We start from the raw sequence: 10343 nt of genomic DNA on the forward strand, positions 1-10343 counted from the left end.
TTGATTATTGCCTTTCTGGAGGGTTTAAACAGCCTACAAATACATCAGTTAAACAAAAATTGTAAATGAATAAGAAGTGGTCAGGTACATACACATAGAAGTTAAAGAATGTCATCCATTGATACGTTTAAATTTCTGTTGTCATTTTAAATGGATATCTTTCATTTTGTGTTGCAATCTTAAGTAGTCAATATTTGCTTTTTGTACTCTACGGTGGCCCTGAAGTGCAAAACACAAGAAAAATATTTTGAGAACACAAAAAATAATTTGAGGACACAAAAAATATTTTGAGAGCACAAAAAATAATTTGAGGACACAAAAAATATTTTGAGAGCACAAAAAATAAATTCCACAACACACGCCATTCTCACAGCGGAAATGACATCACTCGTGAGACGGCAGTCTGGAGCAGGAGGAGCGGAAGAGAAACGGCTGGAGTTTGTTTTTAATGTGAAATGCGCTTATTATTGAAACATGTCACTCGACACACGCTGTCCAGCAGGACCGGCAGCCTTTAGACACGGAGGGACAGCGCGTCTCATCACGGTGCTTCCCGGTGTGTATTTGATATGAATGGAGGCGGCTCCTCTCGCCGGGCTGCGGCCGTGATCACCCCACGCGTACAGGGTGCCGAGCCCCGCTGTGCGGCTGCGCAGTGAGAGAAATGCGCTGATACAGCTCTGGCTTTAGGGGTCGCTTTCCAACAGCAGTGTGACGACACTGGAGTAGTAGGACACGTGTATTAATTAAGTTACATTACATTATGTGCATAACTGTATCAAAGGAACAATAACAACATGAACGTAAATGGTCAACCGAAAATAAACATAAAAAGGATTTGAAATATACAGTTCAGGTATGCTTTTACTTTAAAACTCTGTCCTAAACGAAGTAATCGATGGCATTTCTGTTTGGAAGTCAATATATATATATATATATATAATCTGTTTGCGAGGTGCATGTTTGTTAAAATAAATAATGGAAAGAATGGGGATTCATGCATATCAGTAAGGTGTTTGTTTCTAAACGTCTCCATGGATTATTCACATTAAGGAACCAGTGAAGGCAATACATTTGTTCCACTTCCATTACAAATATTGGAATTCTAATTAGAATAGAAAAGTGTATGTAGTATTTACTGTGTTGGTTGTTTAATCCAAAATAGTAGACTGTAGGCACTTACTGTAAGGAGCAGTATGAAATCAGTAAATTTACCTGATTATTCAAATATCTACATAAAGTTTTCCATATAGCTTAGTATATTTCTCTAAACATGCTATAATTTTTTGATTACTTGTTTTTACTGTTCATGGCTGTATTGTAAAACATTTGTAGAGAATGTGAATTGGATTTAACTATATTTGTTGTCAGTGTTTAATTTTGTTAAACCCATGGTTTTGATGATAAGTTGTTGGTATATTTTTTTGCCAGTATTTAAGATTTCTTTTGTATGTTTTCTGGTTAATGTTGGGATCATGACCAAGTGTGATGGCATTTTGAAAAAGGAGAGATGAAAAACCCTGCCTCTTTGTATTTCTCCTGAAACTTCTGAAGGAAAAGAAAAGATTCTGAAGGGATCACAGACAAGTTTTATTTGTTATACTGCAATGCAAAAAACATGAGTAATTACAATACAAAGTACAGTAAAGGCATCCTTATTTTTGAAAGTACACTAAAAGCAAGCATTAACATTTTTCACTGGACAATGGAATAGACATGTTCACATTAAAGATTTATGCATCTCAGTTTTCCATCTTTGTTATTATACTGGATTTTGGCAGTGGGGTGGAAAAGGTAATTGATTCAAGGGAATCAGTTAGAAAAGTATACAGAACAGAAGAACAATACATATACAGGAGGTAGTTGGACAGGCAAATTAAGCAGATGCAAATTATGTTCATGTCATACTTACATTTAGTTACATTTCATTAATATTGTTGTACTGCAAAGTTGGCACATTTACAGGTGAGTTTGATTGAATCAATGGCAATTGGTAGAAGTTTGATTAAGTCTCACCTTGATTAAGTTACAGACTTGGGCTGGGACCTAATCAAATCTCACGGCACCTGTCCATCACACTTTACCAAACGGAATGTTATTGCCTTTTATTTTTGTAAGCATCTAATTTCTCCTACTCAAATCAACAAAAAATGATAATATTGTTTTGTAAAGTGTGACTGGCATGTCCCATGAGATTTTAACACTGCCCTATCAAATGTTTAGAACAGTAATTAAATGCATTTGAAACAAAAATATTGTCCAATACAGCATGCAAACTGCAAATGCTTGTAATTTGTAATTGAAATACAAGTTTGTTTTTTTCTTTTACTGAGTTCAAATAGTTCTGAATGTTTTAATCTCCACAGAAGCAAATCTCTTCACAGTGAGCTGAAAGTTGCTGAAGCTGTTCTTCAGACACTCCACTGCCACAATCCCTCAATTGAAACATAAACAAGATATTACAATTACACCAATGATTCACTGTCCCCGTGCACAATTGCACTGCTACACAAGATAAATCTATTTCATGTTCAAATATAAGCTAAAACAAAATAATTAACAAAACAAAATTTGGATGTACTCATTAATATTTAAAAAAACTACAACAGAACATTGGTATGGCAGTTTGTTTTCAGTTGGTTTGTTATAAGAAGCTAATATTAGAAATAGTTTCCCCACTTGTTTACTTAAGTATTATAAAAAATTAACTTGACCTGTGTGGCAGGTTGAATATCTCATTAGGAATTCCGGAAGGACAAGCTGACATTCTCTAAGGTCTAGTTCTGTACTGGTTGCAGAGCAGCTTGTATTCATTGAAATCCTTTTGGAGGATGTTAACAAAAGCAAAGCACAGAAAACACTCCTGTTCATGGCTGCCATTGAAATAAGCTGCATCCTTCAAGTCTAGGAGCTCTATCCAAAACTGGGTGCTGAAGATATGATGACATTAGTTACTCAACATAACTCACTTGTATGACACGTTGTTTTAACCATATTGTGTGAAAGGTATTTGAATTTTAATAAATTATATGCAAAGCTTATTTTAAAAGTACAAAAACAAGGAAAGGGTACAGTACCAATCTACAGTACCAAAGTTCATATAAATGCATTTATGTATTTTAATAACAATCGTCACACTGCTGTTGGAAAGCGACCCCTAAAGCTAGAGCTGTATCAGCGCATTTCTCTCACTGCGCAGCCGCACAGCGGGGCTCGGCACCCTGTACGCGTATATGAATATGAGTGACAGTTGTGTTGTGTTGTTTCATGGCCTTTGTTTTTTCAATGCAGAAATTGGGATGCATTGCCAGAACTGATCGAAAAAGTAAAACATACAGTGGGCATGAATGTTTGGTCAGAGGTCACATGGTCATTCCATCAAGGTAATGAAAAGCTTCAGTTTTTTTAAAGCATTTTAAAGCTCAGTATTGTAATATTTTACTTACATGACTATACTTTTAAAAACCCTGAAACATCTTGAACTAACTTGAAGCTTTTCTTCCCCATATGTGAACATATACACAGTTTTAGAGCTGTGGACTGATTCCAGTCGAGCACTTAACACTTCTGAGTACAATACCCTTGTTATTAGAAAAGGGATAATTAACCAGTAGCTAGGACATTTTGGGATTTTGGGAAGTCCTGTTACTTCCAAGTGATTAACGCAACAACTGTTCTGAATGTTGAATCTTTAGCTGCCTGCATTTTCATAGATTGGTGTTAAAAAATCCTCAATGCCCAGTGGCTTTGATTTGGTTCCTAAGCTTTCTCCAGAAGGAGCATTTCGATTTGCTGACCTATAAAGAAAGTACTGATCCTTATAAAATTCAAATAAACACTTTTGCTTTTCATTGAGGATGAAAAAACAGGAAAACAGAAAAACAGAAAGCCTTTATACTGTGCCTAGGGATGTCACTTGCTTTCAGGTTACAATGTCAGGATCACTTGCTATTAGAGACTTATGCTTTTGCGTGCCACTTTCTGCTAAGAGCAACTGATCCAGTTGCTAAAAGTTTGCTTTTAAAGGTCTGAAAAACTGAAGTTCAGTGGGAGCAAGTTACCAGCAACTCTCACTGTCGGCGTCCCATTAAAGAAGCCCCATTGTGAAGCCCTCCTGCGATGTTCTGATTCAAATCTTCTCTCACTCATAATTTAATCTTCTCCTTGTCCTCTGAAATGCAGAGACCTGAATATAGCAAATATACAACAATGATGTATAAACCTGTTTTCTCATTTTCAACAGTTTTTGTTTTAATTATATGGGGCTTATTTAAAGTATAAAGTGGAACGAGTTTTTATGTGGAGAAAAAAAGCTTTGAAAGTCATCCTGTGAGACAGCCATTCTATTTCTTAACAAACTTGCTTCCACTATTTAATGTTCTTGACAGGTGCCAAGGCTTAGCATATATTATATGTATCCATGCATGGTAAGATTGGAACTTAGACATATACATTGTAATCATACAAATATGAGATTCTGTGTTAGACAAGTGGTGTCACTGCGGAGGCTGCATGTGACCACAGGTTGAACTTGAAACTCAATCAGTCTTAGTAAGTGCTATACTATTGGGGAGGAAAGAATTTTCAGAACCAAATGTAATTAAATTGGAGTGCAAATGTGTTCTTGTATATCTGAGTAGGAGTGAAATATCCTGTGATCTTTGCAAATGAATAATGCTTATTCCTTTTTTTATGATTTATTTTTTATCAGAGACTGGATAACTGAAAAGATACTAGATCTCCAATTTCTTTTAAGTCAGATTTCTCTTTCACATTAGCTTCTTCATATATATATATATGTTTGACATTTAAAGTATATCTACGTTTGTAATATTTACATAATCCTAGCAAAGTTTCCAAATGCCTCCTTTTTGCTAGTAACCTTTTACAACTTTGTAAGTACTATATTGACCTTGATGTTAGAAAGAGTAATATTGATTATTTTAGGACTACTGTACACTTGTGTAGCATAGAGCTAAATGTGAAGCAAAGATACTTGGGATTATAATAGCCAATCACAGTGTACTGACTTAAGAATACTTGCTATTTTGGTATTTCTATTGCTGCAACACAGTGTGACACACCTATACGCAAAAACAAATTCAACAGGCTCTATTCGCTAACAGCATCTCTAACTGGACATGGCAGTGAAGGATATCATTGGTAAGGTGGATGGCAGGACAACAAACTGTTCCACATTGAGACAGTGCTTTAAATTTCATATAAAATAGGAACATAGAACATACAACAGTTTGTGGTTTTGGTTCTTCAATGACTGCCAACAGCTCAGCCCATAATATGATATAACAAAGTTTTTATTCCAATACTTAACCAGTTATGGCATAATTTGATGAGCACTTTAAAAAAATCAACACAACAAACTTAAAATTAATCATATTGGGGGGCTTTGCTGCAGCTCAATTGGATCTATCAACACTTAGTTAATAATTAAATACAAATTGCAAAGAAATCTGCATAGGCTTTGTCTTTTCTTTTGGATCCCCCAACTGTTTGAGGGAAAGAACCCACATTTTTAACCAGTATTTTTATGATGTGGGTGTACTGCACTTACACTGCTGTTGCATTTTAGTTTTATTTCAGTATTTTCTTATTTCAACACTATTGTCTTTCTTGTATTTAACTTCATTAGTGTAGAGTTTTGAGCACAGATCATTTACAACACAGCTTATAACATTCCTTTTTGTATAGAAATGAAATCAGTCAAAGTCCATTTATTTTTATTTATTCTAGTCTTTAAAAATAACAAGACATTATGTCGACTCAGATGTTTTGATTCATAGGCCTGTTCCTTCAACAATTCCATTGTTTCTCCTATTTCATTAATTTATCTTCATTTGCTTGTTTCTGTGCGGTAGAAAGAAAAAAGACTGTGGGTTTGTATGTTGTTAGTTGTGAGTTGTCCTGTTTTTCAAATGTGAGACAGGGATATGCATCTTGAACAATATTTTCCATCTTCTGTTTTGTTGTTCATACACATCCAATGTTATTCATCTCATTGTATAATTTGTCATGCATCTGGCAAGAAAAAATACAGTTTTCAATATTGCACTTGTCAAAGCACTGAAGGAAAACCCTGGATGTAAAATGAAAGATGGGTCAGCATCTGTCACAATCAGTTTGGAGAACAGCATCCAAAATATCTCTCTCACATCTAGCATGAATTAATGCACAGCCTTCAATAGATTAATGCAAATAAGCATCATAACCTAATCAATACAAGATCCCTTTATTTAGCAGTAGCCTATCAGAAAATGTTTTAATATGATCCCCAAACATTTGATCATTCTAATACAGATGGAATGTGGAATCATCTGTCAACAGCACAAGGCTCCAATGAAACATTACTTGGCCTACCTATATTAACACAACAATGCAGCTGGATAAATATGTCATAGGATCCTTGTAATTAGTATTCCACATGACAAAGAACTTGACTTCCTTCTGTGTGGGATTTTTTTTTTCTTATTGGAATATTAGTGTTGGCCAAAAATGAGTTGCATAGAACAGCAGGTTGTGGCCTAGACTGTTTTGCTTGCTTTTAACCTTTAAACCTTTAATAACTTTGACAAACAAAGCCAGTTGTTATCCTGCTGTCTTTCTATTCATAGATTATTTATGTGCATGGATTGTGTAGCCTCCTCAAAGTAGGCTGATAGACATTTCCCTCATATTGTCTGCAAATGTTACACCAGTCATGATATAGTTAATGAAAAAAAAAAAAAACTGAATAGATTATATAAATCACACATCAGATCTTGAAAACAGCTTTTGTTGCATGCATTTAAGTTTCACTACTTCTTAATGTCAATAATGTCATAGCTTGCAGAAGTACACTTATGCGCTGTGAAGCTGGTTCATTCACTGTCATTTTAAATACACATTTACATGAATCTTAAGAACTTTCCTCTTGCAAAGCTTTTCTAAAGACCGTTATATAATTTGGGTCAAGAAATATAAATGTATGTGGCATCGACTACAAAATCTAAAAAAGTTAGTCAACAAAATGCCTATGGCTTTTTTCAATCTAACCCAATCTAAATGTCTAATACGTTCATTTTTACTGTTTTCTGTTCCAACTGTGGTTCTTTGTTTGAAAATGCATCTCTAACGGATATGGATAGATTTATGCCTTCCTCTGTTTACAGAAGAAAGGTAAGCAACTGAGTATGATTCATGTGTGTCTAACATCAATATGCTACCTTAATTGACTTCCTGAAAGCTGCAGGTAGCAATCTCTGAGCACATTTTCTTGTATGTATTGTGAAAGAAAATGCCATCATAGTGGTTAAACAAAGTTAATGTGGTTCCTGAGTATTTGTGAAGTTGGGGACATTTTGTTGGAAAGATATCCTGTGTGCAGCACAGTCTGCAGGCACAGACACAAGGTAGCGGGATTCTCAGTGGAGGAAGTTCTGTTTAAAACCTCTTTCTTGATCCGTTCTGTTTTATAGAATAGAGTAGGAACCATTAGGTAAGCCAAACAAATTAACACAAAATCTAGTAATTTAAGGATTATCAGGTAAACACTATATTAGATGTACTATTTTATTTATTGTAATTGTTTGCACAGAAACTGAATTTAAGCTTAAATTTAGGTATTTTTCTAGAAGACCAAAAATCATCTCACACCTTCTCAGTAATTCCATTTTCAATCACAAAACCCTTAAATAAGTGTTTTTCCATATTCTGGAGTAATGTTAAGGATGAGCTTTAGCTTAGGTTTATAACTATGATGATTTTAAAAGGAGGAGTATGAATATTTTTACAATGTATTGTAGATGAACAATATGTACAGCACATAGCGTGCAGTAGCCTGTAGGTGATGTGTTTGTGTTCAATAAAGTGTTCAATAGATTTCTTTGTCTCCATCTTGTAGATCAATTTTGTCAAATTCCTTCCAGTTCATGGAGTGCAGTGTAATCAGATCTGGAGACCTGTCTCCCATCTCCCAAACCAGTGCAAACAACTCTACCATTCCTTTCACTTTATAATACCAACTGCTAATGGTATGCTAAAAAAGTAACCATCTCTTGCAACAAAGGAATAATCTTGCAAGTTAACACATTTTACTTTTACAGGAGGTTTAGGTGGTTCCCAGAATTTGACACATAATCAGATGTTTTTTTCTTTTTTACAGGGAACTGTCCAGAGTGCTGAAGGTCCCCTTTTCTTTTTGTCTCCGTTAAAGATATGGAGTTTGCAAATTCTAGCTTTTCTTCCAGCAATAAGAACTGCTTGACTGACATATACAAATTATCCCTATAGTTCAGCTCTGGTCTTGAATGGCCACATTCAACAGCTTTTATAGATCCCTCTGAAACAACAACACCTTAAACAATAGGACATGCCGTTTAACTGGCCTAGTTAAACTAATAATTAGTGAGGTAGCCCTGTTGCTGTAGTTGATTGTCATGTTGCGTATCACAAAAAACTATTTCTACCAATACACTATGTATAACAGACATAACTCCTTTTGGAATATTTGTGGGAATATAGTTTCTTTGATGTCTCATGTTTGTTTTATACATTACTTTAAATAATTAATTGTTAAAAATTGAAGTATGATTGCAGTTTTTCAATTAATAAAACGGGGATATTGAAACCAAAGGGGATCTTGATAGGTAGGTAATGTGATTTTGTATGAACCTGTGGGTTTTATTTGAGGAGGGGCATTTATACACTCTACTGTGCTTATTATTTGAACTTTGTCTGAAAAAACTTAAGGTCTCCTTTAAAACAAAGAAGCTGTTTAATCTCCAAGCAGGCTTTGTCATGCACACCATGTCACACTTAGTCTGCTCATTTTCCACAAATATCCTCAACCTGATTAGACTTTTCCAGCTTGCAGCTGCACGGTGGAGTTTTATCACCTGTGACAGCAGGACAAAGGAAGCCACAATACAGCAGCAGCTCTGATAGAATAGAGTCCTCTGTTTTGCCATTGTAGACCTGAAGCACACAATATCAGGTAGAACAGAATGGCTTCATATTAGGCACATGCTAGTGGGGAGGGTATACCACTGCAGAGTTCAAGATCAAGGAAAGAGAGGATAGGATTTTTAAAGAAACAAGCAACTGTGACCCTTAACCTTCAGCTAGTTTGGTAACTTCTGCTTTTATTTTTCAATGGCACAAATCTCATGTTATACCCTGAAGCTAAAGTTTTAGGATAAAACATGATTAATTTAAGTGTAATCCATCTATGGCAATTCAACACATGTGTTATACATGCAGTTACATCGTCTTGTCTATTGGGGAATATCAAAAACACAAAAAACAGATCATGAAGAGAATACTGTCCTGTGCCCCATCCTCCCACCGCACAAATAATTTTCTCAAGGTTTTCTCATTTACTTTCATATCTTTATTTTATCCCTGTTCACATAATTGATGATGTAGCTCATTTCAACTGAAAGGATGCATTTTTACCTTTAGTTTAATAGTATTATTTAGGAAACCAAAACACAGCCAGGATGGTCTAACAATATGCCATTACTCATCTCTGATATAAATGCAGATCAAACAGCTAGGCTTTTCATCATTTTCTTTCCATCCAGTGTTTAGTCATTTAAGATACAACATAAAAGTAATACTTATATTTCTTAATCCAATGTTATTACCATCGCCATTCATAGCTTAGTGTCTGGGTTGGACTCAAAAAAGCATGACCTAAGGCAAAGCAAAGAAAACAAATGTCTTGCTATGATCTGGAAAATCAAGTGACTAAAGTATCTGTAAGAGAACTGTAAGACACTGCTATAATTGATTATCCAGACAATCTTTTTTCATTTCATTGTTGAAATACACACACATTCTTGCTGTGTTAGCAAATATAACCCCCTAATTTAAAATGTAATTAATTATTCTTGCTTTCATATAAATGTGTAAAGATTACAGCAAAGCCAAATGCTTTCACAGCTCCTTTGCTTTTTTTTTTTTTTTTTTTTGTCAGAAATGATACATTACAGGGAGGGAAAAAAACATTTATAGAGGAAACAAATTGATATGGAACATTGATTCATACAGAATAGAGAAGCTCTCTCTGTATATAATTTTATTTTTATGTCTTTTTGGTTCTACAAGGTTCTACAAAAACAACAACAAAAACACATTGTTGATTACACACAGGTATATTATATATTGGAAAACTGACAAATGTTAATAACTATATTTGACAATCAAGTGTACATTGTTTTTCAATAATTGTTATACATTTTAGGTATGTGTGACTCAGCTGTAATTTCATGTTTTCATTTTCTATTGTCTCTTCAATTCTTTATCTCCCTCTGGTCATTTAAAATGACCATATCCTCATTCTTCAT

General features: G+C 34.6%; 1 long non-coding RNA gene across 1 annotated transcript; it reads left to right on the top strand.

The window, feature by feature from the left end:
* The first annotated feature begins 402 nt into the window (after positions 1-402).
* Positions 403-9627, top strand: LOC136755251 (uncharacterized). Its single transcript, XR_010817650.1, has 4 exons — positions 403-556; positions 3292-3383; positions 7898-8027; positions 8159-9627. It is a non-coding gene; the product is annotated as an uncharacterized LOC136755251 (long non-coding RNA).
* Positions 9628-10343: the final 716 nt, after the last annotated feature.

This window comes from Amia ocellicauda, chromosome 8 (assembly GCF_036373705.1).
Source record: "Amia ocellicauda isolate fAmiCal2 chromosome 8, fAmiCal2.hap1, whole genome shotgun sequence".
Classification (NCBI taxonomy): Eukaryota; Metazoa; Chordata; class Actinopteri; order Amiiformes; family Amiidae; genus Amia; species Amia ocellicauda.